Genomic DNA, 27780 nt, shown 5'->3' with positions numbered 1-27780 from the left:
GTTCAGTAACACCTCAGCTGTCTAATAACACCAGGAACAACAGTGTCCAGTAGAGACAAAATTTTCCATATCATTAAGGTTTGTCCATTTGAGTGTCTTGTCTTTTTTTGGTGTTGCAGTTCGGTATCGTTCACGGTATGAGTTCCTGTTGCCACTGTAACAGATAACCACAAACTCAGCAGTTTAAAATAACTCAGATTTATTATCTTGTGGTTCTGGAGATCAGAAGTCAAAAATCAGCCTCACTGGGCTAAAGTCAAACTGTGGGCAGGGCTGGTTTCTTCTGGAAGCTTTAGGGGAATACCTGTTGCCATCCATGCCTTTTCCAACATCAAGAGGCCACCACCTGCATTCCTTGGCTCGTGGTGCCTTCTTCCCTCCTCCATGCAACGTAGCATCTTCCAATCTCTCTGTCTTTTCCAACTGCAACCCTCCAGCCTCCCTCTTCTCCTACAAGGATCTTTGGGATTATATGGGGCCCACTTGGATAATCCAGGATCATCTCCCTAACTCAAGATCCTTAACTTGCCTCTGCAAAATCCTTTTTACTGCATAAAGGTAATAGATTCACAGGTTCCAGGGATAAGGATGTGGACATCTGTGGGGGAGAGGGGACTTAGCCTATCACTCTTGTTATATGTTGGAGAACCTCCTCACCGTCCTCAACAGGGACACCTAAACACACTTCTGTCATGTCTTGGTAACTTCGGGCCTCTTCGTACACAGAGAATACTCTGCTCTCGCTCTAGTTACTTTCACATCTGAAGCCTTCATTCCCCTCCCTACATCTACTGTACAAGCAATAATAGAGGAAGTGACCACCTTCTGTTGTCTACCATGTGCCAGGCACATGATAAACTTTCTCTTGGCTGGGCGCAGTGGCTCACTCCTATAATCCCAGTGCTTTGGGGCCAAGGCAGGTGGATCAATTGAGGTGGAAGTTCAAGACCAGCCTAGCCAACATAGTGAAACCCTGTCTCTACTAAAAAATACAAAAATTAGCTGGGCGTGGTGGCGGGTGCCTGTAATCCCAGCTGCTCAGGAGGCTGAGGCAGGAGAATCGCTTGAACCTGGGAGGCAGAGATTGCAGTGAGCTAAGATCGTGCCACTGCACTCCAGCCTGGGCAACAGAGTAAGACACCGTCTCAAAAATAAATAAATAAATAAATAAATAAATAAATAAATAAATAAATAAATAATTATAATAAACCTTCTCTCATTTAATCCTCATGACAAGCCCCACAGGGAGGTAGCATCAGATCTGTGTTTCAGATGAAGTGACAGAGGTGGTTAGTAACATATCTAAGGCCATGTTACTGAGAAATGCCAGAATTAGGCTTCGATCCCAAGCCCAGGTCACCTCCAAACCTTTGCACTGCTCACTACACTAAACTGCTGAAAACTTGAGTGACTCACGTGTCCAGACAGTGCTCTGCGTGCTTACTGTGCTTAAGCATGGTGCCGCAAGGGATACAAAAAGACATCAGATGGCCCTTGCCCTCCAAGTGCTTTCAGTTTATAAGAAGTGACATCATACTGACCAGCAGGAACGAAAATCTATATGTGGATTCCAGTCGGCTTTCATTGAAAACATCAGGCACCACTGCTTTGGAAAATCAATAATCACCTTAAGGTTGTTTCACCTTTTTTGTTGGCTTGCTTTTTTTTTTTTTTTTTTTTTTTTTTTCTGAGACAGAGCCTCACTCTGTTGCCCAGGCTGGAGTGCCACAGCTCACTGCAGCCTCAACCTCCTGGGCTCAGGGGATCCTCCTGCCTCAGTCCGTAGGTTGCTGGTACTACAGGTGTGTGCCACCACCTGTGCCTAGCCTGTTCCAGCTTTTGCTAGCATTTTTTCCTCATAAGTGTTCAGTAATTTGGCATATTTGGCCACACAAATACTTACAGTATAGAGAAAGATCAGATAGGTTCAAGGTTTCAAAATGTGTGGAAAGGTTAAAATAATCCTGTCCTCTGTGCAAATACTCCTGTCAGGCAGAAACAAAATCATTATGTCGCATGGCATTCTCCTTAATAGGCAAAGCGGAGGCTTAAGTATTTATGGCTATTTGTTCAAAAACCTTGAAATCGATTAATACTGTAGCATCTCCTTAGCCAGCGAAGCCGAGCTGAGGCGGAAAATGTCACTAACAGATGAGAGTTTGAAGTTGAAATGGACACCACAGAAGGAGCACTCATCAGAAAATGATTCCTAAAGCTGACGCAGAGGGTCCTCTTTGCTTTGACATAGAAAGAATTCTTCGGGGTCAATGAGAGTCCTTGAGCAGGCCAAGCAAAGGCTTCATTTGGATTTAATCCGTCTCTGAAAGTTAGTTATTTTGGGTATGTGAGATCCAGTCACAAGTCAAGTAGATCCCAGCAGCCAAGAATCAGACTCCAGACAATAGCATTGCGCACTCTCTCCTGGAAGAAAGAGAAGGAGCAGGAAATGAGTGTCTGCTTCTGGCCTGTGTCCCGAGAACCCCCTGCTGCAGTGAGAGCAAAGCTTTTCATTTTATTTATTTTATATAATTTTATTCTATGAGTTTTGTTTTTTTAAAGACAGAGTTTCGCTCTGTCTTCCAGGCTGGAGTGCAGTAGCAATCATAGCTCCCTGCAGTCTCAATCTCCTGGGCTCAAGTGATCCTCCCACCTCAACCTCTTGAGTAACTGGGACTACAAGCACGTGCCACCACGCCTGCTAATTTAAAAAAGTTTTTTGTAGGGATGGGGGTCTCGCTGTGTTGCCCAGACTGGTCTCAATTTCCTGGGCTCAGGCAGTCCTCCTGCCTTGGCCTCCCAAAGCGCTAGAATTACAGGCCTGAGACACTGTGCCCGGGCCTGAAGTGAAGCTTTTTCAAATGTGCCATGTAGAGTCTTCCTCACAGCATTGCTATGGCAGGGGCTACGTTAGACCACACACAAAGGACATCACCCGTGATACACTGACTTCTCTGCACCAAACCCCCTGAGCACTTCTGACTTGCCACATGTTATGCATGAGCAGAAGTTCAGTGACTTGCCCAATGTCACATAGCTGGAGCAAGAGCAAAGGTGGGATTTGGATCCGAGACGTTCTGACCGAAGCCCATGCATTCTTTTTACCTATTGCATTGTCTCCAGAGATATGAGAGAAAAAGCAAGTAAAAGTGAGCACTCAGTTTGGGCCATGTTTTCTTGGCCACTCACTTATCTCAATGGGAATCAGAGACCTGAGTCATGATCAGAGATGCAGTGAGTGACGCGGAATTGCATTCCAGCTGTTAACCCCAGGGAGATCCCTTAGAAACCAAGGGTGATCCCATGCACATGTATGTTTATTGCAGCACTATTCACAATAGCAAAGACTTGGAACCAACCCAAATGTCCAACAACAATAGACTGGATTAAGAAAATGTGGCACATATACACCATGGAATACTATGCAGCCATAAAAAATGATGAGTTCGTGTCCTTTGTAGGGACATGGATGAAATTGGAAATCATCATTCTCAGTAAACTATCGCAAGGACAAAAAACCAAACACCGCATGTTCTCACTCATAGGTGGGAATTGAACAATGAGCACTCATGGACACAGGAAGGGGAACATCACACTCCGGGGACTGTTGTGGGGTGGGGGGAGGGGGGAGGGACAGCATTAGGAGATATACCTAATGCTAAATGACGAGTTAATGGGTGCAGGAAATCAACATGGCACATGGATACATATGTAACAAACCTGCACATTGTGCACATGTACCCTAAAACCTAAAGTATAAAAAAAAAAAAAAAAGAAACCAAGGGTGATCCAGCCACATGCAAGCCCCTCCCCAGTACGTGGGCATCGATCTGTTGGCATGTTCAGGGTGCCCCCTGAGTGCTGGGTGCTGTTCCAGACCCCTCCATCCTCAGGCCAGTTCCTCTTCTTTTTCCTTCCACCCAGCATGTCCCACCCCAGGCATCTGCCCAGAGATCACCTTGGGGAGGCCCCCTGCCCTGGTGACCCTATTTAAACCTGCAAACCTCCAGTCCCATCCAGGACTGCTGACCCCTGTCCCTGCTGTTTTTCCATGGCACTCATCCGCCTTGGAGAGACAAAGATATACTCCTGAATTGATTTTTCAGTCTGTCTCACCAAGCTTCACCAAGGGCAGAATTTCATCTGGTGTTGGCTGCTGTGCCCCCACCCCAGGGTCTGGAGCAGTGCCTGGCACTCAGTGTGTACTTGGCATAGGTGCCTGCACGCTGCACTCCTAGATGTGGCCACCTAGAAATCTGCAGGGGAGACACCGCAGGAGGACAGAGATGAAGCCTTGGAGACTGAGAGGGGTGGAACTCTTTAGCCAGGTGATTGGAAGGGTGACTTCCAAGGCCATCACAGGTGTGGGGCTGATGGTATGTGTCACAGTGCAGAGAAGGGCCACACCACCTCATGTCATTGGCTGAAGACAACCAGCAGGTTGGGGGACCTGAGTATCTGAAGGTCGATGGGACATCATCCCAGGCCCCCCAGACAGCCCCAGCTGACCCCAGAGACTTCTCCTGGCCTCTGGGGAAAGGATTGTAGAGAGGGATAGAAAATAAGAGTATCTAAAGGTTCAAAGAGAAAATAACTCATGTGATATACATGCAGCCAGGCAGTCAGGCAGTAAATTAGCACTGGCCACCAAGAAGAAAGGGGGAGAATGAGATACAGGGAGAGAAAAGCCAATCAGCGCCAGCAATGGCTCCTCTGAGATCAGCCGCTTCTGAACCATGGGACCCGCACCAGCCCAGCAAGGGCAGGAGCAAAGAAAAGCACTTGATGAAAGAAACAGAATGATAAACCAAAGGGTGGCTTTCTTTCTATCAAAGGGCAATTTTCCTCTATAGAGGGTCATGGTCCAGTGACTCCAGCATTGCAAGAGAGAAAATGAAGCTGCCGCTTTCCCTCAAAGAAATATTTAAAGAGCCAAAGCCAGGCTTTCCTTTGGGGTCTTCTTTAAGTTGTGCAATTCTCAGATCTTTTCTAGGAATTATGTTGGTTTTATTATCTCATATATTGTATTGTCTGCCTGCAGCTCTTTAACTGTCTCATAATTCTCCCGGCCTTGTAGTTTAATCAGTTTAGCCTCTTCTCTGGAGCACTGGGCACCTTCTGTGATATTGTGGTCTGTGAAACAAATGTGGCCCTCTCCTTTCTGCTGAGCCCCCCAACTTCCAATCCTTCCTCCAGAAGTAACCAGCTCCTGGTGGATTCGCTGCCCCATCGCAAATGCCTGCTACATCCCAGACCAGGGCTGAGCACCTTGTTTATTTTGTTTAATCCTAAGTCGATTCTAATTCCTAGATGTGAAACTGAAGCACAGAGATTTGTTAATTTTCCCCACCTCCCCAGTTCAATGCAGACTTGTTTTTAAACACAGGACTGAGCAACTTTTCCCTGTGGTGACTGTTACCCTGGGAGGAAGGGCCTGCAGACATCAGCTCCAATGCTACCCAGATAACATGTCACTCCACATGTGCCAGTGAGCTGCTCTCACAGGCCCGTTACTGGCTTTCAGAGCTCAGACAATGCTCTGTTAGATTTTTACTCCTGGTATTTGGCGGCATGCATTAATTAGCCCTTTATTTAGGGATTTGCTTAAATCCTGTAAAAGTGGGTCAGAGATTTCTGAGCTTTATTTCGCCTCTTTCTTTGTAACATTGCCCAGGCGATGGCAGGATGGAGGTGGGTATCATGAGAGATTACTAACATTTGTTCATTTCTTGCTATGCACCATGCACTTACGCCTGTTATCACATTTAATTCTTACAATAGCCCTCTAAGGTAAATGGTATTATTCATGCTTTACAAACACTGTAAAGGAGACTGGAGAGGAGAAGGGACCTGCCCAGGGCTCACAGGTGGCACATGGCAGGGGCAGAATGCTGGCCCGCCAGCCTCAGAGCACAGGCTGGCGCCCGATGCCATCCATGGCCAGTTGCTGCCTCAGTGTATCACTTATTGCCCTGTCTCCAAATCATATCTGTAGAGACCCACTAGACTTTGAGACTTCCTGGTTCTGGAAAATCCTTTAATCCAGCTAATAAAGCTCTTACAGACACAAGTTATTCCTAACTCACACTTTATTCCTTTACTGTACAAGCAGTTATTTTGTTCTGATGCATAATTAACATTTTGCACAGCTTCTCTGCTGACCCCAGAGGAGGCCTGAGATGAGCAGGGTCCTATAGGTGGGTGCTGAGCTGGGACTCCTGCCCAGCTTTTCCCTAACACCTGCTACGCCCCTGCCACCCTCAGAGGGAGAGACCAGGGAAAAGGGCTGCTGCTTCCTTCCTCCCAGGAAGCATGGCTAGGGGGACCTCAGGAAACTTACAATCATGGTGGAAGGGGAAGGGGAAGGGGAAGCAGGCACATCTTCCATAGCCAGAGCAAGAGCAAGAGAGAGAGCAGGGAGGTGCTACCCACTTTCAAACAACCAGATCTCATGAGAACTCTGCAACGAGAATAGCACTAGGCGGATGATGCTAAACCATTCATGAGAAACTGCTCCCATGAGCCAGTCACCTCCCACCAGGCCCCACCTCCGGCACTGGGGATTACATTTCAGCATGAAATGTGGGTAGGGACACAGATCCAAACTGTATTATAAACTCTGGCTACAGTACTGCTATTTTAAGAACTTGGGGTGACATCTGTATAATAGGGTATAATCACAGCATCTTCCTCAAAGCCCAACTTTGAGGGCTCAGTGAGTCTGGCCATAATGACTTAGCCTGCCTCAGAGGGAGCACTCCGGAAAGCCTTGTCCATTATTTGGCAGTTGTTTCAATTATCTATTGATGTGTAATCGCCCCAGAACATAATGGCTTAAAACAATAATCACGCTGGGCTGGGCGTGGTAGCTCACACCCGTAATCCCAGCATTTTGGAAGGCTGGGGCCGGAGGATCACCTGAGGCCAGGAGTTCGAGACCAGCCTGGCCAACCTGGTGAAACCCCATCTCTACTAAAAATACAAAAAATTAGCTGGGTGTGGTGGCAGACACCTGTAGTCCCAGCTACTCAGGAGGTTGAGGCAGGAGGGTCACTTGAACCTGGGAGGTAGGGGCTGTGGTGAGCTGAGATCATGCCAGTGTTCTCCAGCCTGGGTAACAGCAAGACTCTGTCACCAAATAAATAAAGTTAATGCTGTGATTCTTGGAGCCGGGGCCTCCATCAGGACCTGGCAGGTGGACTCCTTGCTGCTGCAGGGACATCTGTACCATGGCTCTTCTGGGGCTGGAGGGCCCAAGGTACCTTCCAGCTATTGGCCAAGGCCACATGGGTTCTCCTCTACCTGGTCCTTCTTTCCATGCAGCCACTTGTCACTGAGCTGCTTGACATGGTGCTGGCTACTAAAAAGGCAAAAACAGAAGCCACAGGCTGCTGAAGTCTACACCTGGAACTGAACTGTGTTACTTCCAACACATTCTGCAAGTCAAAGACAGTGAGGACTAGGCAAGAGGGCCCCTGCCCTGTGTTCTAGAGCAGAGCTGAGCAAACTTTCTCTGCCAGGGACTAAATAAAAAATAGGCTTTTCCTAAATCTAAATTTTAGATTTTTGCCAAGAGGCAAAATTGAGCAACTGTTCTTGCCAAAATCATTTTACATTTAAAAATGTAAAAAGCATGCTTAGCTCACAGGCTGTACAAAGACTGGATTTGGCCTACAGGCTACGGTTTGTTAAGCCCTGCCTTGGTGGGTTCTCCTCTCCCCCACGGTCTCCAGGCTGGGCTCTCCTTATAGGGTTAGAGTCTGCAGGGCCAGTGCCCACTCAGAGCCTGCTCTCCGACCCCTTTTAGACAACAACCTGGGTACTCAGAGCCTGGAATTCCCTTCCAGGGCCTCTTGCCAAGACCCATGTGAACACCACCCTGCTGGCGTATGCACTCCTGTGGCCAGTGGAGGAGTCAGTGTGCGGCTGTTTGCAGGGGCTGTGGGACGCAGTTAGACATACAGGTTGGGGTGCTATGATGGAGAGGGCCTGGGAAGAGAAGTGGGGTGGGTCATGTCAATAGTACATTCTTAGGCCTCCACATACTGGAGTGGAATCTCAGGGGTCCATGAATTCTTAAGTCAAACTTGGCCTTCCAGGTTCTTGGGAAATGTAAAGGACTGAATTGCATCCCCACGCCCCCGCCCCACAAATGCATGTGCTGAAGCCCTAACCTCCAGTGTGACTATTCTGTAGAGATAAGGCCTTGAGGAAGGTAATTAGGGGAGAATGAACTCATCAAGGTGGCGCTCTGATCTGATAGGAGTAGTGTTCTTACGGGGAGGGGAAGAGGCCACAGGAGTGTGCATATGGAATAAAAGCCACATCAGAACACAGCGAGAAGGAGGCAGCCAGCACGGCACCAAGAGAGCCCTCACCAGAAGCCCACCTGCCGGCACCTTCATCCTGGACTTCCAGCCTCCAGACCCAAGAGAAATTTCTGTTGTTTAAGCCACCCAGTCTGTGGTGTTTTATGAGGGTAGCTCAAGCCAACCAATACAGGAAGGTACTTGTGTCAAGGGGTGGGAAAGAGCATACTGTATTTAACAGTCTGTTAGCTTGATTTGTAATACTTATACTTAGATAAAGGCTATGTGAGTCTGAGTTATTCTTGTCCCAGCTCCCTCACCCCACCTGTTAGAGATGGCCTCATCCTAGGTCAATAGGGAGTTGTGGGTTAGGGCCAAGTAGATTGTTATAAAGCGAGATGTATTTTATATATTCATCTCTTTTTCCATATATATATTCATATATATATGTATGTGTATGTATTCGTACAATCAACATCATTGTCACTCTTATCAAGCAGAACAGGAAGGAATAAATAAAGGCCCCAGAGGGCAGGGGCAGGATCTCAGATGTCTTTGTCCCATTCACAGCTCCTTCTTACACAGAGCGGGCACCATGCGTGACAGGAAAGCAAAAGCCAGGATGAATCCTGGCCCCATCTGCCACCTCCCCACTGTGCATGTGACTCTGGTCACCTCATTTGAGCTTGCTGTGCCTCGACTTGTCCAGTGGTAAACGAGGGTATGACCTAGCACAGTGCTGGCTTAAAGACTGTGCTCAGGGGTGGCTCTGATTCACATTTGATTTATAGTCAATATTACATTCTTTGTGCATCTCACCATTAAGGAGGTTCCTGAAAACCTTGGTGGGGGAAAAGAGAGGATCTAAAGAGGTGTTTGATTTCTTCGACATAACGAGAAATTAAAGAAGTTAGCTGGGCATGGCGCTGGAGAGGTCCCGTGGGCCAAGTCGATTAGACGGTGTGGGGTGGGCCATGTCAATATTACATTCTTAGGCCTCCACATACTGGAGTGGAATCTCAGGGTTCCATGAATTCTGAAGTCAAACTTGGCCTTCCAGGTCGTTGGGAAATGTTAAGGACGGAATTGCACCTGTCAGATCAGGGCCCCACCTTGATGAGTTCATTCTCCCCTAATTACCTCCTTCAAGGCCTTACCTCTACAGAACAGTCACACTGGGGGTTAGCGCTTCAGCACACGGATTTGGTGGCGGAGCATGCAATTCCAAGGTCGGGTGACCCAACTCAATTAGATGACGTTTTTCCAGACCAAGTCACTCCACAGTCACCTTCGTGATTTCTGCCAGGATCAGCTAGCCTTACCAAAGAGCTAAAAAGAGATTTATCCCAAACGAGAGCTTCCTTGGAAGCATTCCATGAAGACTTGAAATAGTGCTGCCTCCCGCCACCTGACCCAGTATTGTCAGTGCCTCCTCTGAGGATCACAGAAAATCACACCCCACGCTCCCTCAGTGCATATTCCAGACTTGGAGAAGCGCCACATGGGGTGGCGGTGGGGAGAACGCCTTTCTGCCGGATCAAAAGCCCAGCACTTTATTCAGAGTTTTATTTATGGCTCCTTCGGAAGGTTAGTCCAGTCACGCCTCCTTAATAACCGCCTCATCACACATGATTCAGGTGTCCTGGGGCCACTTCACGCTCCTGGCTTCCTGGCCCAAAGCCCAGGAGACCGCTGAACCCCACTGCCTGACATTATTTGCCGGCGAGACACCACTGGTGAAGTGTTTGTCTTTTCTTATAGCTTATTTTATTGAAGGTTGTTCTTTTAGTCAAACACCAGTCAAACACCTTTTCAGTTCTTTGTGTTTGCTGAGCACCCAGGGCTGTCTCGCCCAGCCTTGAATTGTTTCCAGGTACCTTGCAAGCCAGTATCGTACAGTTCTTTTCTGCACAGAAAAAGTACAGACTTCTGGTTTCCAGTCCAGCATGTTAGGAGCTTAGACGTCATCATTGCATCCTAACAAGTGAAAAGCTGGACTGGAAAATCAACAATTCTTCCTAGAGCCATTGGCGCCTCCCACGCGGGAGACCTGGGTTCATTTCCCGACCAGTGCACCAGCATTGGTGGTTCAGTGGTAGAATTCTTGCCTCCCTAGAGCCATTGGAAAAATGAGGTAACAGGGCAAACCACTGTCCCCAAAATTAGACAGACAGATACAGATAATTACAACTTACCAGAACAGAAACCTCCCTGGGTACCAGTGCTGGGGTGCACAAACCTGATCTGTAATTGGCAAATTGCTGGAGGCTAAGTGTGGACAAGTCTGAGAAACAGTCACCGGGGCTCCACGCTTTTTTGAGTTTTCCCTCAGGAAGCTTTGCCAGGTCCTCACAGTGAATGCTGGAGAAAAATTGCCTCATGCTTCTGGCAGGGAGAGGAGAAAAGTAATAACCATTGTGGAATATGCCAGAGCATCCTGTTCTTCTTAACAAGGGCTTCCCTCAGGAGATGCTAATGTGAGCTTAATCTCCTGGAGTTTTATCAGAACCTAACCTACCTAGAAGAAGGGACATACCCGATTCCAATCCCCTCCACCCATTCTCTCCCACCTCAGAGGAGGAGGGGGGAGACCAAGAAGCACTTGTGAAGGTCACAATCCACAGGCACAGGCTCCCCACAAGACAGAGACCTCATCTTCGGACTGTAGCACACTTCCCCTCTGCACACCTCACCACCACATTACTAAAGGCTCATGTACCACAGTTCCTTTCACCCAGTGTGCCATGTCCAGCCCTCAAGAAAACAATTACAGCACACTAAATGGCAAAAAAAAGCAATTTGAAGAGAGGAAGCAAGCATCAGATGCAGACTCAAATGTGGCAAGGATGTTGGAATGATAACCAGGAGTTTTTTTTTTTTTTTTTTTTTTTTTTTTGGGGAGATGGAGTCTTGCTCTGTCACCCAGGCTGGAGTCCAGTAGCATGATCTTGGCTCACTGCAACCTCCGCCTCCTGGATTCAAGCGAGTCTCCTGCCTCAGTAGTCTCATCCCCAAGTAGCTGGGATGATTACAGGCATGAGCCACCACGCCCAGCTAAATTTTTGTATTTTTAGTAGAGACAGCGTTTCACCATGTTGCCCAGGCTGGTCTTGAACTCCTGACCTCAAATGTTCCGCCTGCCTCAGTCTCCCAAAGTGCTGGGATTACAGGCGTGAGCCACTGTGCCTGGCCATAACCAGGAATTTTTTAAAACTATGATTAATTTGCTAGGGGCTTTAGTGGAAAAAAGTAGACAGCATGCAAGAACAGATGGGCAGTGTAAGCAGAGAGAAATTCCAAGAAAGAAAAGATGCTCGAGATCAGAAATACTGGAGCAGAAATGAAGAATGCCTTTGATGGGCTCATCTGTAGACTGGACACAGCTGAGTCTGGGGTGACTGAGCCTGAGGATATGGCAATAAAAACTTCCAAAACGGAAAAGCAAAGACTGAAAAAAAAAAATGGAACAGACTATCCAAGAACTGTGGGACAACTACAAAAGATATATGCCCTGGAAACACCGGAAGGAGACATAAGAGAGAAAGATTGAAGCAATTGGGACAGAGAATGTCCCCTGAGTTAATGTCAGACACCAAATCACAGATCCAGGAAGCTCAAATGACACAAAGTAGGACAAATGCTCAAACAAAACAAAAAACTAGGCATATCATTTTCAAACTGCAGAAAATCAAAGAATTTTGAGGGAAGCCCAGAGTGGGAAAAATAACACATTACCTAAAGAAGGGCAAAGACAGTAGAGTGAAATATGTAAAGTTTTGGGAGGGAAAAAAAAAAAGAACCTAGAATTGTGTACCCTGCAAAATTGTCCTTCAAAACGGAAAGAGAAATAAAGACTTTCTCAGACAAAAACAAAGGAAATGTGTTGCCAGTAGACCAGCCTGGCAAGAAATGTTAAAAGAAGTTTTTTTTTTTTTTTTTTTTGAGACGGAGTCTCACTCTGTCGCCCAGGCTGGAGTGCAGTGGCGCCATCGCAGCTCACTGCAAGCTACGCCTCCCGGATTCACACCATTCTCCTGCCTCAACCTCCCGAGTAGCTGGGACTACAGGTGCCTGCCACCACGCCTGGCTAATGTTTTTGTATTTTTAGTAGAGACGGGGTTTCACTATGTTATCCTGGATGGTCTCGATCTCCTGACCTCGTGATCCACCCGCCTCAGCCTCCCAAAGTGCTGGGATTACAGGTGTGAGCCACTCCGCCCGGCCAAAAGAAGTTCTTTAGAGAGAAGGAAAATAACATAGGTCAGAAACTTGGATCTCCATGGAGAAAGGAAGGGCAGGCTTTGCAGATGCTGCCGCCACCCATAGCCCCCTGCAACAGCCGTGGTCAGCCCCACTGTGTTCTTCAACATGAAGCCGCATCTCTTTGAAGCTGTTTGCAGGCTACATTCCAAAAACAGCAGAAAACTTTTGTGCTCTGAGCACTGGAGAGAAATGATTTGGTTATAAGGGCTCTTTGCTTTCACAGAAATCATGCCAGGGTTTGTGTGTCAGAGTAATTACTTCACACACCATCAAATTTCCAAGAAAATTTGCTGGTATCAAGAAAGAAATTTGATCTACGGGAAGAAATTTGATGGCGAGCGCTTCATCCTGGAGCATACAGGTCCTGGCATCTTGTCCATGGCAAATGTTAGACCCAATACAAATGGTTCCTGGTTTCTCATCTGCACTGCCAAGGCTGAGTGGTTGAATGGCAGACTGGCATGCATGTGGTTTTTGGCAAGGTGAAGAGAATATCGTGGAAACCATGGAGCACTTTGGGTCCAAGAATGCCAAGACCAGCAAGAAGCTCATCATTGCTGACTGTGGACAACTCTAATAAATTTGACTCATGTTCTATCTTAACCACCAGACATTCCTTCCGTAGCTCAGGGGAGCACCCCTCCACCCCATGCGCTCGCGGTAGCCTCTCATCTTTGTGCTCTTGCTGCAGTTCCTTGGGTTCCATATTTTCCTTATTCCCTTCCATGCCTGGTTGAATTGCAGAGTTCAGTTTATGATTATGAAATTAAAACTAACAAGAGCATCAGAGAAGGCCTAGGTGAAAGTAAAATACTTTTGTTTTTAGTATTCTTGATCTAACATGAATTGTTTCAAAATAATATCAACATATTCTAGTGTGTGCGTATTCTATGTATAAGTGAAATGAACGAGAGCAGTGATAGAAGGGACAAGAGGGAAGAATTAGGGTTATTTTGTTATTATAAGCTACTTTCACTATGCGTGAAGTGTTACAGTGTTATTTGAAAGTAGACTTGGTTTAGTTGTAAATATATATTGCATATTCTAAGGCAACCACTAAGAAAAGGAAAAAAAGGAAGTCAGTGATATGCTAAGAAAAGAAACAATGGAATCATATAAAATGCTCAGCTAAACCCACAAGAGGCAGAAAAGTAGTGGGAGACAAAAAAAAATGGACAAGGGCCACAAATAGAAGACAGTAACAAATACGGCAGCGATTAATCCAGTTATATCACAAATCACTTTCAAAGTCATCGGTCTAAATGCAGCAATTAAAAGATTGCCAGACTAGATCAAAAAACAAGACTTTATACAAGCAATCCACTTTAAGTATAAAGACACATATAGATTAAAAGTAAGTGGGTATAAAAGATATATCATGCTAATACTAATCAAAGAAATTAGGAAATCACTATATTAATCGCAAATAGAGCAGACCTCAGAGCAAGGAAAGTTATCATGGAAGGGCATTACATAATGATAAAGGGGTCAAGTCTCCAAGAAAACACAGCAGTTGTTAATGTGTGCACCTAACAGCAGAGCATTGAAATACATGTGGCCAAACATGATAGAACTGCAGGTAGAAATAGATGAATCCACTATTTTATTTGAAGGCTTCAGTGCCCCTCTGTCAGAAATAGACATATCCCGCAAGGAGAGAATCAGTAGGGGCAGAGTTGAACTCAGCAATACTGTCCTGTAGACTCTACTTCATCCAACAACAGCAGAATAACATACATTCTTCACAAGCTCACATAGAACATTCACCAATATAGACCACATTCTGTGCCATAAAACACACCTTAACAAACTGAAAATAATAGAAACCATGCAGTGTCTTCTCTCACAACACAATAGACCTAAACTAAAAATCAATAACAGAAAGATAGCTAGAAAATTCCAAAATACTTGAAGATTAAAGAACCCTTCTAAATAACGTGGGTCAAAGAAGAAGTTTAAAAAGAAATTTTAAAATATTGTTAAAGAAATGAAAACGTAGATACGACTTATCAAATGTTGTACAGTGCAATTAAAGCAGGGCTTAGGAAATTATAGTATTGAATGCATATATTAGAAAAGAAGAAAGCTCTAAAATCAATCACCTAAGCTTCCATCTTAGGAAACTAGAGAAAGAAGAGCAAATTAAATCCACAGTCAGCAAAAGAAAAGAAAAACTAGAGCAGAAACCAATGAAATAGAAAATAAAACACAGAGAAAATCAACAAACCCAAAAGGAAGTTCTTTGAAAACATCAATAACATTGATAAGCCTCAAGTCAAATTAAGAAAAAGAGAGAGCACAAGTTACTAATAAATGAAAGAGAGGATATCATTACAGATCCCATGGATGTTAAAGGATGATAAACACCAGCATAGAAAACTACAGACTAATACCTCTCATGAACATAGATGCAAAAATCCTCAACAAAATATTAGCAAGTTGAATCCAACATGCAGAGTAGGAATTAACTGCTGTTTGAAGCCAGTATAAACAATTGCAAACACTGCCTTCATTTGATCCTCTTCTGACCTTTTGTGGGAGGGGTACTTAGGCTGTTCTGCTGTTTGCTTCCCATTCTTGTAGGGAGGTAAAAAAAAAAAAAGGTGGTTACTCTAAATAGATTTTAAAGCACTTTCATTGGTGTAATTACTATTAGATCATTTTCTGTTTTCACCAATTCTACATAGAGCCACAATTTTTGTCTAAATAGAAAATACATAGGCTGGGCACATTGGCTCAGGCCTGTAATCCCAGCACTTTGGGAGGCTGAGGTGGGCGGATCACAAGGTCAGGAGATTGAGACCATCCTGGCCAACATGGTGAAACTCAGTCTCTACTAAAAATACAAAAATTAGCCGGGTGTGGTGGTGTGTGCCTGTGGTCCTAGCTACTCAGGAGCCTGAGGCAGGAGAATCACTTGAACTTGGGAGGCAGAGGTTGCAGTGAGCCAAGATCACACCACTGCACTCCAGCCTGGTGACAGAGCAAGACTGTGTCTCAAAAAAAAAAAAAAGATACATAGTTTGAACTCTAGACTTTGTTTTTAATCTTGTAATTTTCTTTATTTTTCTTATTTATTTGGTGGTGGTGGTTGTTGAGATGGAGTCTTGCTCTGTTGCCCAGGCTAAAGTGCAGTGGCACGATCTTGGCTCACTGCAACCTCCACCTCCCGGGTTCAAGCAATTCTCATGCCTCAACCTCCTGAACAGCTGGGATTACAGGCACTTGCCACCACACCCGGCTAATTTTTGTATTTTTGTAGAGATGGGGTTTCACCATGTTGGACAGGCTGGTCTTGAACTCCTGACCTCAAGTAATCTGCCCACCCTGGCCTCCCAAAGTGCTGGAATTACAAACGTGAGCCACTGTGCCTGGCCAGTTTTCTTTATTTTTATATAATGCACTTTGTCCAAGGCTTTCAAATATTGCAGTCATTTCCCATGTGATATAGTAAGATCCTTGATCTTGGATATCATATCTTAGCGTATTTGTCTGTTTTCCTGGTTAGTTTGGTAATCTGTGATACCTAGCAGAGTGCCCAACCCATAGAAATGTACAGTCAGCCATACTCAGTGGGAGTGAGCAAAGGAGAGGGCTAAGGAGGGTGTTCTAATACCATGAGAAAACAGAGAAGCCTGAATTTTGCTGCTCTAGTAAAAATCAATTTAATTGCCTGAGGGGAGATTTTTTAAAAATCTGTTTGATTCACTTCTGTACCTGATTACCTGATTCACTTCTGATTTGCTATGTCTGGTACACAGTAAATTAATATTTGCTGAAAGAATGAATGGAAGGTTTATTGTCGCTTAAGAATTTCCAGGTGTCAGCAATCATTTGAGTGTTTAACATATACGAGAATGTTTCCGCTGTCCCCCTCTGAGCCAAGTTTAGTTTATTTCCGTGAATAACTTTCACCCACCTGCTTATTTCTGGTAGGCCAGTTCTTATTTCTAATGTTAGGCAGTATGGAGTTATGTATACTCAGCTGCAGTAAGCACATTTTAATGCACATAATGCCATTTAATCCCCACCACCTACTTGTCAGGTGGATGCTGAAATCCCAAGATCACAGCTGAGGAAATGGAAGCTCAGAGAGGCTAACCAACTTGCCCAAAGTCACACAGCTCCTGGCCTCCAGCAGTTGGGTTCAGAGCTCCCTCACCCCATTCTGCTTCCCGCTTGTATCCTGAGCTTGGCTATGCCATTGGAAAGGAGTTTGATTAGGAAGTATCTCGATTGAGAGTTGGGGGTGTTTCACTTCTCCCCTGCTGCAAGACTTTCTGTTTATGACACTCTGGTCTCTGTTCTGATGCTTTAAAAAGAGGACACGGTCAGGAGACCTGAGGCCTCTCTCTTCCTGACCTTGCTGCTAACCAGCCCAATGACCTCAGCAAGCCACTGTGCCACTTTGAGCCTCAGGATCCTCTTCAGAACCCTGAAAACACCTTTTTTACTTAATTTTTTTTTTTTAGACAGAGTCTCACTCTGTTACCCAGGCCGGAGTGCAGTGCATCATGGCTCCCTCAACCTCCACCTCCTGGGTTCAAGTGATTCTCCTGCCTCAGCCTCCCAAATAGCTGGGATCACAGGCATGTGCCACCACGTCCAGCTGATTTTTGTATTTTTAGTAGAGACAAGAGTTTCACCATGTTGGCCAGGCTGGTCTCGAACTCCTGACCTCAAGTGATCCTATCGCCTTGGCCTCCCAAAGTGCTGGGATTACAGGCATGAGCCACTGCGCCCAGCTTGAAAACATTTTTCCAAATCATCCCTTCAGACTTAGCAATCCAGCAATTCTAACAGCCCTTTTGATTTTGCACTTGAGAGGCAGGCAGTGTCTGTGGAGTGGTCTTGGATCAGATCCACTAGTTCTTCAACACAACCTTGTGTCCGCCCTGTGCCTGAGGTTCTGGTGCTGGGTACACATGTGGATGGCCCAGCCCCAACCAGGGAGAGGTCTGGGTTGAGTAGGGGCAGACAGTCTCAGTAGACATGACAAAGGCTCCAGGAGTTGTGGGCCCCACAGGAGCAAGTAGAGGACATAGTTACCAAACTCAAGATCCCAGCTGTCAGATCAGAACACCCAGAAAACCTTCAGGCCTCTCTTCTTTCTTTGCAAATGGTGCTGTTTGGACGCGTCAGACAGTGCTTCGACCATGTTACATGTAAAGAATGCCTCTGGGGTCCTGTGTTCTATCTTTGGGAATGGATGATGTTTTTCAAAACAAATGTAATTTTTCCAACAAAATGTTTTTGTTTTTTGAAAAAAAAGGAAAGGGTATTCTTTGTTTCCCTGAAACAGTAAAAGGACGTGAGCGTGTTTTATGCATAAAGGCCACCGGTATTTTGTAATGACAGCTTGGGAAGAGGCTTTTGTGGCCAGGCCTTTTATTGAAGATTGGGCTCTACGGGTTTGGTATGTATGTACAGCACAAAAATGAAGAGTAAAATCCCAGTTCAAGTGCAGCCAAGAACAGGAGAGTGAATCTCCACACACATACTTTATAGGTCCATGGGTTCCTTCAAGAAAAATCCTTTAGAGCCAAGAGCTCCTGATTGGAGGCATCTTGGCTGTTTTGATCCTGTTAAGCGTTTGGGCCCCTTTTCAGCAGGAGTCATGTAAACTGGGCGAGTACCCACCATAGCTGTATAGGGAACCACACTGGATCAAGGCCTTAGTATAGAAAAAGAGTCAGAAGTATGGATGCCAAAGCCGATGACCAGGATTCTAATCCAAGCGTTGCTGCTTGTGAGTTGTGTAATGCTGGGCAAGCTACGCTGCCTCTCTGTACCTTATTTCCTCATCTTTGCAATGGGTCTTATGAGGATTAGGTGAGCTTCAGAGCTAAAGAGCCTGGCTCTCAGCACATGCCTACGGTGGTGATGTTGGTTACGGCTACTGTTAATATTGCCAGTGGCATCTAAAACCTTCCTGTGCTGTCCTCAAGCTCTCCCAGGCTGGAGCTTTCAGAAGTTAGAAAGCTCCTGGAGTCCCACCTTCTCTGGGAGGCATGTGAGTGTGAAGCCCTGGTAGAGAGTGGAAGGCTGGGTGGCCTTGGAGCGACACCCTTCCAGCTGCTGCAGGCCGTTGGCCTTGTACAAGACAAGAAGCTACCCCCTGGTCCCTTTAATGCCCTGGTCCTGTTCCCGGGCTGGAAGAAAGTTCATTCACATCTCACTTTTACAAGACAGGCAGCCATTTGTAACATGCTGACATTGCCCCAAGCAGTTGGCTCGTGTAAGTATAATAATAATGATCTAAAGGACAAATAGCAGTAAAATTGAATGACAGTGGCCCTGTTGGGGGTCTGTCTTTGGAGCCACAGCTCAACCTCCCATGTGCGGCGGGGAAATCCGCCAGCTCTAGCCCTTCTTGCCAACTCTGCCTCTCCTTTTGTGAGTTTCTCCATTATGGGAAACCAGATTGCCGTCGCAGCCCCTTGCCTGGGGCTTCAGGATATCAGGCAGCCCCAGGCTTGGCTGCAAGCCCGCATTGGCCCACAAGCGCCAGAGACACCTGCTCTTATCCCCATAGGGGACAGACAAGAGAGTCTCCTCATCCATTCCATGGTCTCTGAACCTGGTCCTCAGCCCAAAGCTGGATCCCTAGACCAGTGAGAGCCAGAGAACCAGAATGGGCCATAGGAGCTGGTGGAAATCAGATGGTCTCAGCCAGCACTGTCCAACAAAAGTAAAATACAAGCCAAAACTGCGTTTAGCAGACAAGTTTTTAACAAGTTGGAAAGGAAACAGATGAAGTTAATTTATTAATAAAAACATTTAATGAAGGCCAGTCATGGTGGCTCACGCCTTCAATCCCAGCACTCTGGGAGGGTGAGGCAGGCAGATCACCTGAGATCAGGAGTTCAAGACCATCCTGGCCAACATGGTGAAACCCCATCTCTACAAAAAATATAAAAATATAAAAATTAGCCATAATGATGGGTGCCTGTAATCCCAGCTACGCGGGAGACTGAGGCGGGAGAATCGCTTGAACCTGGGAGGCAGAGGTTGCAGTTAGCCGAGATCATGTCACTGCACTCCAGCCTGGGTGACAGAGCAAGACTTTGTCTTAAAAAAAAAAAAAAATATATATATATATATATATATATAAATGTAAATATATATTTATATAATGAGCTATTTTGCATTTTTTATACTAAGTCTTCAAAATATGATGTGGATTTCACACCTACAGCACATCTCAGTTTGGACTAGCCACGTTTCATCTGCTCAGAAACCACAAGTGGTCAGTGGCCACTGTATTGGATAGTGGCTCTAGACAGCTGAATAGGGACAGTATAGCCAACATCCTAAGTCAGTGTATCTGAATGTTTATCTTCCAGTGGGGCTCTCTAACACTATTTTCCCTTTTACAGTGAGGCTTTGGTTAACCGGAGGTATTTATTAACCACAGCTGCTCATTGAGGGAAAGATATGCTTTATTCCAAAAATGAATTTGCAGTGGTGAGGTTGTGCCCTATACCTGTATCTTAGATCTTCAGGACCTCCCGTGTTATCTGGTACACAAGCCAAAGGTGACACGTTTCTCTGGGAAGAAATGCTCTGGCTAGATTCTAAACCCCACCCTGTTGTTACAATCGAAGGCACTGCAGTGTTCAGAGTGACTTTGTAATCTTGGCCCAGTGGCTGAGCAGGCGGACTCTATGCGGCTGATGAGGGTAAGTGCTGTCGCAAGAAAAACGAGCCTTGGCGCTTGGCATCGTGCTTTTGGTAAGCCTTGGAGGAAGGAGAGCGTGTTATCAGAAGGAGTCATGGGAATTTAATGCCTTGGAAATAGAAAATGAAGAGCCAGCTGGGAGCCAACTTGTTGTGGAACTTAAAGGAAAACCTATCAGGTGTCCATGGCCTTTAGGATTCATGAATCCTTCTGACCAGAAACAGGACTCCCACACCCTTGCCTATTGATGGCTTTCCAGATTCGGACATCAGTTTCCATCACCCAAGTAGAGAGATGTGGTTGGCAAGACTGCTCAGGCACTGTAGAATATAGGATAGGAAACAAAGTATAACCTCCTTTGTTCAGCCTTCACTGATCCTTTACCTGAACACGCAACAACACTAGTGCTTCAGCCCTGCTTCTGTTAAAAACAAACTTTGGGAGGCCAAGGCGGGTGGATTACCTGAGGTCAGGAGTTCGAGAGCAGCCTGGGCAACATGGCAAAACACTGTCTCTACTAAAAATACAAAAATTAGCTGGGCATGGTGGCGGGCGCCTATAATTCCAGCTACTCGGGAGGCTGGGGCAGGAGAATTGCTTGAATCTGGGAGGCAGAGGTTGCAGTGAGCTGAGATTGCACCATTGCACTCCAGCCTGGACAACAAGAGCGAAACTCCATCTCAAAAAAAAAACAAAAACTTAATGAAACACCAAGTAATATAACATACACAGATGGTGGGGACTGGCTTTAACAAAGTTAAACATAGTTTAACATAGTTACGAGAGCAAATTTTATTCAAGTGCTTTTGAAATATAGTTACTTAAAACAATTGAAATGATGCTTTCCAATAAATCTCTTTAATCCTCAGGGCCCTTTGATTAATATTTCATTAATCCCAGTATCGATGTATTTGAAAACACATTGAAAAGATAAAATTGTATCTTTAAAATAAATGTGTCAATATTCAGTTCCACATATTAATTGATTGGCTTTGAGCAAGTCTCTAAACTTCCAGAACCTATTTTCTCCCTATAAAATGAGAATACAGTAAGACCTCACTTAACGTTATCGATAGGTTCTTGGAAACTGTGACTTCAAGTGAAATGATGTATAACAAAACTAGGTTTTTCTCCCTCATCAGCATTATAAGGAAATAATGTTATTTGAGGACCTGCCGTATGTTGTTTTGCTTAAAATCACAATTTCCAAGAACTTACTGCTGGTACGGAGTGAAGACGGACTGTGATAACTCTGCATCATCAGATTACACAAGATGTGTGTAGTGGGTACAACCTGCAGTAGGTGCCCAGAAAGTGGACTTTCACTCACCCAAAGAGAATTTCTATTGCCCTTCTACTTGGTCAGGACAGGATTTGTAGAAAAGCTGAGATTATGTGATTCGCTTACATGAAGGAAGAAGTTTTTAGAATGGACAACTCTTGCTGCCACAGCAATCCCTGAAATCTCAGTGGCTTAACACAACCAATATTTCCTTACTGCTCACACACAGTCTGATGCAAATCAGGCAACCCTCCTCCATCTTGTGGCTGAGCCATCTGGAACAGGTGGCCCCTAGAATCACAGTGACAGGAGGCAAATGGGCTTTTAATTGCCTCAACCCAAAAGGGCAACATCACTTCCTCTCCCTGTCCATTGGCCAGAACTAGTCACGTGGCTCCAAAGCAGAGGAGATTATGAAATGTAGGGGAGCACGTGGGCTGTTTGGGGAATACTATCTGATGCTGAGGGTTTGCTCCTTTCATTCTAATTTGTTCTCTGATATGGCAATATGATATCCTATTAATCATCTTCCCACTGACTTGTTTTGTTTTTGAGATGGAGTCTCTCTCTCTTGCCCGGTCTAGAGTACAGTGGCACGATCTCAGCTCACTGTAAACTCTGCCTCCCATTTTCCTGCCTCAGCCTCCTGAGTAGCTGGGATTACAGGTGTGTGCCACCGGACCCAGGTAATTTTTGTATTTTTAGTAGAGACGGAGTTTCGCCATGTTAGCCACGCTGGTCCCAAACTCCTGACCTCAAGTGATCCGCCCACCTTGGCCTCCCAAAGTGCTGGGATTACAAGCATGAGCCACCATGCCCAGCCATTTTTTTCTTTTTTTTTTTTCTTTTTTTGGTGGAGATTAGGGTCTTGCTATGTTGCCCAAGCTAGTGTCCAATTCCTGGACTCAAGTGATCCTCTTGCCTCGGCCTCCTGAGGTGCTGGGATTACAGGCATGAGCCACTGCACCTGTCCCCTATTCATTTTTAAGTTTGCTTTCTGGGGTAGGTTTATCTTTGCCATTAACCTAGGTTTTACACCACTGGAATTGAAGTGAAATTATCCCCCCACTGCAATTAGTCCATTTTCACACTGCTATAAAGAACTACCTGAGACTGGGTAATTTCTGAAGTAAAGAGGCTTAACAAGAAGCATGACTGGGAGGTCTCAGGAAACTTACAATCATGGCAGAAGGCAGAGGGGAAGTAAGCATGTCTTACCATGGCGGAGCAGGGGAGAGAGAGAGAACAAGGTGGGAAGTGCCAAACGCTTTTAAACCATCAGATCTTGTGAGAACACACTCACTATCATGGAGAACAGCAAGGGGAAATCCGCCCCCATGAGCCAATCACCTCCCTCCAGGCCCTTCCGCCCGACAGGTGGGGATTGCAATTTGAGGTGAGATTTGGGTGGGGACACGATATGGTTTATGGACACAAACCATATCGAGAGGTAAGCAGTGGCTTTCAGGAGTTAGCCGAGCAGTTTTAATGGATTTTTTTCCTTTGCTTAAGGGTGTAGGTTAAGTGTACTAAGCATGTACTAAGTGGAGAATGGATAAGCAGACTTGATACTGCCACTATTCTCAAGGAAATGGCTTTGTTTTTGTTAGTTTGAAATGAGAATCCAGTGTATAAATCAGCTCTTGATCTTTTAGACTGAGGGGCTGTGGAAGGGACGACTCATTTCAGTTAAAATAGGCATTTCCAGGCTGGGCATGGTGGCTTATACCTGTAATCCCAACACGCCTATGCAACAAAGCAAAATCCTGTCTCTCTAAAAAAAATTGTTAAAAAATTATCTGGGTTCGATGGCGCATGCCTGTGGTCCCAGCTACTTAGGAGGCTGGGTGGGAGGATTGCTTGAGCCCAGGAGTTGAGGCTGCATTGAGCTATGATTATGCCACTGCCTTCCAGCCTGGGCAGCAGAGCAAGACACTATCTCAAAAAAAAAAAAAAAAAAAAAAAAAAAATAGCATTTCCAAATAGCCAGTATGAATCAGATCTTAATTTTCCTGTGTTTAATACTTTGCTTTGGCTTGAACTGTTAGAGAAGTACGTCAGTAGCTAGCTGCTGAGTTACAAATATGTTAATTTTTCCTATGCATTTATCCTTTAGCATTCTAGTCCCCCAGGACCATCTTGAGAACAGTGTGGCCTGCTGCACAAGCTTTTCTCCCTTGCAAATTTTGTTTGGGGAAAGCCACATTTCCCACCTAGCATCACAGAGTGTGTTTTTCTTTAATTTTATAATTTGCAGCTCTACAAAGACTCTGTTGATAGGGGCAAGGTATATGAGACAATAATTATGTTTGTGGAACCTTGTCACATTTTCTTAGACTATTATTTTAGAGAACAGCCCTAAGCCGAGACATTGGGTCTTGTGATCCTTTTCAGAGAAAATCGTTGGGCTCGTTAATCCTTTGATTCAAGTCTTTTTTAAAATGATATTTTCCAGTTTGACCAATTGAAGATTTCCCACTAAGATAAATGGAAGAGACTTATCATTTGATCAAAATTATAGCAGTGCTTGATGTTTACCTACCACCCTACAGTTTTCAAACAAAATCCATTTACATTCACTCATTTAATTATCCCCCTGGTTTTTCTGGATAAGCAGAGTTTCCCATGGGTGGAATGCTTCCATTCTTGGGAATACTTTATATTTCCTCTCAGATTTGTACATATCTAGTTGGCACAGCTTCTGCTATTTAGTTGCAAGAAATAGAGAATGCCACTAGAGAAACAGATGGAAAGACAAGAAACAGATCCAAGTATGTGTAAGTTCATTTGTTCATTCATGCATCCATTCACTAATCTATTTATTCATTATTCATTAAACAAAGTTATTAAATATACTATGGCAGTATCTCCCATAGGAGGTAATATGATAGGGTATTTAAAAGTAGAATGCTGGAGTAGGAAAGCTTCCATGTAAACATTTGTTCAGACACTTGCTAATTTTAAGTTTTTCACAATTTTTTAATCTAGGCAATTGGGAAATTATATAGTCAATCTGTGTTTGTATGGTATAGCAGTGCTGTGTTTTCTGTTCTAACTTCAAAAAAACAAATGGAAACAGAATTGCCCAGTGATTACAATGGCACCAGCCTAGATCAGCCAGCATTTAGCTGACTCCCAGATGTGTAAGCACCCAGCCAAGATCAGCAACGCCCCCTGACTGGCCCCCTTGAAAGACTTAAAGGTAGTCCTAAAATTAATATAGCACCTTCTTTCTGATCTAGGTAGAAGTAAGTGTCTAAATGTTTCTAGCGCTATGGTAGTGTCTGCCACGGCAGCAGTAGCAATGAGGGCAGCTGTGTTGAGGAAGAGTGAGGGTTCCAACTTTCCTGCTGATCTGGGAAGTATTGGATGTGGACGGTTGCAGTGTCAGAGAAAAAGCAGCCGATAGACCTAGGTCTCTTGGTGAAGACGATGAGTTTGAGGAGTTCCTTGCCAAAGACTGGGCTGGCTTAGATGAAGATGCACGTGTCTGGGAAGATAATTGGGATAATCTTAAGGCCAGAAGTTTGAGAATTTGGAAAGTGGGCACTTGTTTACTGGTGGGAGTGAACGTGCTACTGTTTTGAGTAACCTGGCAATGTGCCTTTTTTTTTTTTTTTTTTTTGAGACAGCGTCTTACTCTGTCACCCAGGCTGGAGTACAGTGGGGGCGATCTTGGCTCACTGCAACCTCTGCCTCATGGGTTCAAGCAACTCTCCTGCCTCAGCCTCCCGAGTAGCTGGGATTACAGGCATGCACCACCACACCCAGCTAACTTTTTTGTATTTTTAGTAGAAACAGGGTTTCACCATGTTGGCCAGGCTGGCCTCAAACTCCTGACCTCAAGTAATCCACCCACCTCGGCTTCCCAAAGTGCTGGAATTACAGTCATGAGCCACTGCCCCTGGCCAGCAATGTGTCTTAAAAAGTTTTACTTTTGAGTTAGAAGCATTTATTTTGACCCACCAATTCTATTGACAGGAATTTATTTTGCAGAAATAGTCAAAGGTCTTGTCAAGATACTCATGATATTGGCCGGGCGCGGTGGCTCACGCTTGTAATCCCAGCACTTTGGGAGGCCGAGGCGGGCGGATCACGAGGTCAGGAGATCGAGACCCCGGTGAAACCCCGTCTCTACTAAAAAAAAAAAAAAATACAAAAAATTAGCCGGGCGTGGTGGCGGGCGCCTGTAGTCCCAGGTACTCGGAGAGGCTGAGGCAGGAGAATGGCGTGAACCCGGGAGGCGGAGCTTGCAGTGAGCCGAGATCGCGCCACTGCACTCCAGCCTGGGCGACAGAGCGAGACTCCGTCTCAAAAAAAAAAAAAGATACTCATGATATATTATTAAATAAACAAACTGACCACAGAATGGCAGGTTCGCATAATTCAGTTTTTAATGCATATGCACACATATATCACACCTAGAAAAAATATGGAGAGGTTTTATATGAAAATAACATTAATATTTCTGGATAGTGATCATAAACAATTTTACTTCCTTATTTCTTCTTTTTTTTTTTTTTTTTTTTGGAGACAGAGTCTCGCTCTCTTGCCCAGACTGGAGTGCAATGGTGCACAATCTTGGCTCTTTGCAACCTCCGCCTCCTGGGTTCAAGTGATTCTCCTACCTCAGCTTCCCAAGTAGCTGGGACTACAGGCAGGCGTCACCATGCCCAGCTAATTTTTGTATTTTTAGTAGAGACGGGGTTTTACCATGTTGGCCAGGATGGTCTCCATCTCTTGACCTCAGGTGATCTGCCCACCTCGTCCTCCCAAAGTGCTGGGATTACAGGCATGAGCCACCACGCCCGCCGCTTCCTTATTTCTTTAGCTTTTCATTTTCTTTCTAATTGTTCTATAATGAGCATGCATGGCTTCTGGAATTTTTTTAAAAAGCACAAAAAGATTATTTTTAACAGAATGGTTTTACCTAGTAATGGAAAATATAATGACATTGGTATCAGGGAGATAAATTCAGTCCAGCCCTTTTGGGAGAGCAATTTACCATTGTATCAAAGGTTATAAAAATATGCAACTCCTTTGATGCAAAATTTTGTCTGGGAACTGGAATGAGATGTATCATCTCCGGGTAATAGACTGGAGACTCATTTCTTGGGGTTTTTTATGTGTGTATTTTCCAAGTTTTCAGAAAAGAATGTGCAGAACAAAGGTTGTAAAAGAAATTAGAGACCCCTTGTAGGTTCCTATGTTTATATCATTTTCTTGTCAAGGAAATGAGCTACAAAGGTGCCAGATCTAATTTTGTTTATCCTTGTTGCTGCCCACACTTAGACAAACTGTTGGTGCTCGTGTTTCTCATTCTACATGCAGAAATGTTAGTAATACATTAAAGAAATGAAAGTGGGCAGACATGCAGAAAGTTTTTTGTCCGAGGACATTTAATTAGACATTCTGGGCCATTAAAAAAAAAATCCCAGAACATTTCTAAGTAAAAATTGTAAGCGAAATGGCAGAATGGTTATGCTGAGTACCTGTTAGTGTGTCTTGACCTTGAATCCTGGTGTGTGATCCATGGGTCTGGGAATTGTGTGCAGCAGGTACACAGCCTACCTGAGAGGTAATGAAGCCAGTGTTTTAATAAGCCCTGCCATACTTAGAAATTCGAATCCATGTTACTCCCTTCCACGAAGGGAGGTTATAGAATTATTCTAGTACTTCTGATAGCCACAAAGGTAGCAGGAAGTGTAGAATGAGCTCCCTGTGGACCCATCACCCAATTTCAACAGCTGCCAGCATTTGCCAACTCATTTCATCTATTTTTCTCCCACCTCATTTATTGAAGTGTTTTTTTTTAATTTAAGATATCATGTCAGTTCACCCATAAATACTTTATCTCTTATCTATTTCACCCATAAATATACTCATTTCTAACTGATAAGCACACTTTAAAAATGTTGTAATATTATTATTACTTTTCAAGAGACACAGTCTTGCTACGTTGCCCAGGCTAGTCTCAAACTCTTGGGCTCAAGTGATCCTCCTGCCTCAGCCTCTCAAGTAGCTGGGACTCCAGACTCACACCACCACACCCAGCTAAAAAACATGTTTTCTAACTAGTCAACATACCATTATGCCACCTAACAAAATGAATGGTAAGTCCTCAGTATCATCTGACATCCAGATTGTATCTTAATTTTCCCAGTTGTTTCAAATTTTCTTTGTTGCAGTTGGCTCTAGATATTATATTTGCTTACTACATTTTGTCTTTTTAAAAATGTTTTAAAACT

The 27780-nt window shown here is 44.8% G+C and overlaps 1 protein-coding gene and 1 pseudogene across 3 annotated transcripts in view; both read left to right on the top strand.

Annotated features, from left to right (window-relative positions):
- Positions 1-27780, top strand: part of PRKCA (protein kinase C alpha) — a 508353-nt gene that overhangs the window by 443667 nt on the left and 36906 nt on the right. The gene's annotated exons all lie outside the window — the stretch shown is intronic.
- LOC134732341 (26S proteasome complex subunit SEM1-like) lies at positions 23159-25119 on the top strand (annotated as a pseudogene).

Source organism: Symphalangus syndactylus, chromosome 14, assembly GCF_028878055.3.
Source record: "Symphalangus syndactylus isolate Jambi chromosome 14, NHGRI_mSymSyn1-v2.1_pri, whole genome shotgun sequence".
Classification (NCBI taxonomy): Eukaryota; Metazoa; Chordata; class Mammalia; order Primates; family Hylobatidae; genus Symphalangus; species Symphalangus syndactylus.
Note: the sequence above shows the minus strand (reverse complement) of the source record. Positions and strands in the feature narration are given on the sequence as shown.